Here is a 3750-nt window from a genome sequence, read left to right on the forward strand (position 1 = left end):
TGCCCGATAAGACGGCACTTAAGACCGCCGTGTGATTTAAGCTGCTTTCCACAGATTTATGGCGGAGAAATTGGAGAAGAAAGGTGAGTCTGTGCGCTGCTAATTGATGGCTTGTAGCATGTGGTTTGGTCCCAAGGTTTAGAATACGAATATTAACTATTCGATATCTAAAATGCATACTTGACTCAAATGGAAGAAACTACATACCAAGTTCTTGGGATGCGGCAATCTTGGTTCCCACCACTTGAATCAGGCAACAGCGATCGCTGCGCCATTATTATAACCCCTGATCCCCCCGATCGATGCAGATTACAAGATTAGATAATGACAATCAATATTTAATACCGATGGCACTGCAACAACTTCCGTCATGAGTCGAGTAAATTTTGCATAATTACAGCTGATTGCGAGCTGAGGCTTGGGAACAAATAAATTGCTACAAGTAACTCGGAGAACAAGCGAAATCATTTAATAAAATTAATAATCCGTATTGTCCCAGCCAAGCGGCATGTGCCAAAAAAGGTAACCAAGTCTGATGGATGCCAACCAGTTTCGGCTGGCCAAAGCTGATGCAAAAAAATAAAATATATGTATATAAACAATAAAATCCAAAAGTTGCTCTCGACGCCTTTCTGTCTGTGGAAGTGCTAAGGCAAATCATGGCGAGAATCAACTGGAGTGGGAAAGAATTCGGAACTCTACCAAGAAAGTCCTGAATCCTCGAACCCAACGAGCATAATTATTCAAATGGCCCATAACTGGGCAATTAATTGTGCTTTGATTCTTGTGGGTTTGCTTTTCCATTCTGACACACGCCATCGCCATTTAAGCCAACGCTGCATACTTGATTGCCAATTAAATTAGTCAAAAGCCATTAGAATCGGGCAGAGTGAGACGGAGCATGCTAGATGGACCATTAATTCACAGTTCATTCAGACATTCATCTCGTGTAAGCCCAACTAATCTTCCCAGGCGTTTGTTTTTTAATGACCCACTCGACGCTGATTGACAGCTGAGTGGGTGAGGATTTGGGTGGGGTAGGTGTCGGCACTTGATAACTAATTTGCACAGCTTATTAACTGCAATTAAGTGTTACCAAGACGTCTTAATCAGCATTCTAGCAGCTTGTAGGCATAAAACAAGTCACTTGCGCTTTAAGTCGTTATATTCATCTGGAGCGTGCCGAATCAAAATACTAATCCACACTTTAAATTACTTGCTAATAAACTCAATTCGCAGAAACCATTTGGAGCGTATCAAATGAACAACAACATTTCATTTAAATTAGGAAGAAACCCACAGATTATAAGCACACATTTATTTAGTATTAGTATTAAACTTGAATAAACCTTAAATTAAACTAAAATAAATTTAATTTGATTTTTGATTATTATTTTCAAACCAACCAGTTAAGTCAAGTTCTCTAGAAATAGTTTTCATTCTGCTCAATCCAAGTATTAGAGGAGAACTGCAAGGGTTGTATTTTTTGCCACTCGACTCACACTCAATAATTTTGAGTGCGGGTGCCACTCACCACTCACATGGCGGGTACTTCTCTGCGGTGGCAATTGGCCACCCCGTTTGTGGGTCATTTAGGTCAACGCCAAAGAGTATGCTACAAATTCTTGGCCCTTTCGTTCCTACCCGGAAAATATATCTCACTCTCTCCGCCGCCGTATCAATAACATAAATAATGCTTAATTTGTCCAGTTCTGTCAACAGCTTTGGTTTCCCGCATCCGGAAATGGCATCTGCTTGGTCCGTCCCCGCCAGTGGGCAAGAACCCTCCCGGTCAAACCCCGAAAGACGAAGTGCAGGCCTTGGATCGGTTGTGCGTGGGTGGCTCTTCTCCGGGAGCCGCTGACATATGGATGTACGCGCTAATGGCCAAAACCGATGACAATGGATGCTCCCACGCATCCGCCGGATGATTCATGCGTTTCCCCTCGCTTATGCACACTTAGGAATCGCATCCTTGGATGCTGACTTTGCACAGAGAAAAACTATGAAACATTTGCTGGGAGAATAACCTCCTTCAACTTGCATATATAGTTGGCTTATTTTCCTCAGTGTACCAATAGCTTCGATTGTCCTTGCTAGCAGTGGCTTATCGTCCCATCGCAACGAGTGCTGCCAGTGAAATTGATAAATTGTGGATTTTAAGTGGCTGCGAGCACGAGGGGATGGGATGAGGCATCAAATTATGACTTATGAACACGGATCCGTCGTCTAATGCCGCCGCTTGGGGAATGCAGCAAACGCCACTCGTCCGACAGAAGACATTTCACCGAATGCCAAATTTGGCTCACGCCATGGCGCCACACCATCATCGCACTGTGGAATGGCCGGCGGAGCGGCAGATGCCCAGTGGAATAGGTGGCTGGCTGTGTGGCTATGTGGCAGCTGGTCCGATATGGACAGGTTAGCGCCCGATAAGGAGCGAGCACGTGTCGCCGGCGTCTCCAGAGGAGCGACACGCGGAAATGCTCAAAGGCAGATGTCATCGTGGTCCAAGATCGGGCTTAAGTGCGCGGAGATTTCTGCTGAAATGGCCACTGGACGGACATCAATCAGGCAGCAGGCAGTAGTTGCAATTGCAATTGGAAGCGGCATCAACCTGATCGATCGACTTGTTTCGGGATGCAGTGCACGTGCCTGCTGCGTGGTAATATGCACTTAAAAAAAGTAACCCCTCTATTAAAATGAGTATCTATGAGTCAAGTTTGAATATAAAACTCTTACTATTGTTTTGTGTAGAGTTTATGCATTTTTAATAACATTCTGTCTGTTGCTCTTTTAGAATGAATTAAAATTGTAAACATTATTTCTTTCTGTGCAGACCGCTTTTCTCAATGAGCCGCAAGCCATGATCCATGGGGCCATGCCAGATTGTGTTTTCCGTCTAAATCGCCTGCGATCGGATCGCTTGAATTTACGAGCGCCCGCCTCGTTCTCAGAATTCCGCAGGCTGCCCAGTAAGTTCGATTCGAATTACAGACAATCTTGCCCTGGGAATTGGACCCGGAATGGGAATTGCCAGCCCGACCCTAGACATCGCTGACAATTATTGCTAAGCAAACATGCATAAATTGGCATTGCGATTGCCATGGCCATTGCCATTGCCCCCACTGGCAGCAAATGGATAATGGCTAATGGCCATGCCCCGTAACTCGACGCCAGCCAGACTGAGTTGTGCTCTCCGAATCCGAGTCCCAATCAGACTCTGGAGTGGCCCTTGGCCGCCTGGCACTCGCTCTGCACTCCACTTCCTTCCGTGGCCATCATGGCATCGGAATAGCAACCAGACTGCCACTCGGACCGCACCGATTCGGAGCCATCAGAGTGCCTGATGCCACCCCAGACGCAGTGTCGTCGCGGAGAGTTGGAGTTCGTGCCTCTGAAACTGATGCCACACACACGAGCCGAGAACAATAAACACAACTTGGCCGTGGATCCTCTGCTCCAGAGGAGGCGGAGTGGCCAGGAGGAGGTAGCTGAGAATCAGCAGCTGAAATTCCCGCAGGCTATTCGATTTCCACTTTCTGAGCTGGTCAACAGCGATGTCTTCTTAATGGCTTGGTATGGATTTTCCAAACAGGACATAATAGTTGAACTCAGCTCTCATAGATTTGATTTAATCCAAAGAATCTTGTAGGTGTAGGTGAAACCAAAAAAGTTGCAGATCTTCCTTTTTCCTAACATTTTATCCATTTATTTCAAATCTTGCCGCCCAATATAAAACAAGAGTAA

Source organism: Drosophila simulans, chromosome 2R (genome assembly GCF_016746395.2).
Source record: "Drosophila simulans strain w501 chromosome 2R, Prin_Dsim_3.1, whole genome shotgun sequence".
Taxonomy (NCBI): Eukaryota; Metazoa; Arthropoda; class Insecta; order Diptera; family Drosophilidae; genus Drosophila; species Drosophila simulans.